A 262-nucleotide genomic window follows, 5' to 3' on the forward strand; every position below is an offset into this window, starting at 1 on the left:
TACCGATATAGATATAAAAATAAATAGAAACTTTTTATGATTCTATGAGAGGGAAATCTTTGGTACGTGATAATGGCTATCATAATGTTTAAAATTTATAGTCACGTTTTCGCACAGTTTTGTATTTTTTATAGGAATGCAAATTAATCTGAATATATATACTTAAGAAAATGTAAATACTTAGATGTAGGAAATAAATAGAATTAAAGTGAGTTTGAAATAATCCGAAGAATGACAGACATGCAGAAGAAGAAGAGGATAA

This window comes from Penaeus monodon, chromosome 34 (genome assembly GCF_015228065.2).
Source record: "Penaeus monodon isolate SGIC_2016 chromosome 34, NSTDA_Pmon_1, whole genome shotgun sequence".
Classification (NCBI taxonomy): Eukaryota; Metazoa; Arthropoda; class Malacostraca; order Decapoda; family Penaeidae; genus Penaeus; species Penaeus monodon.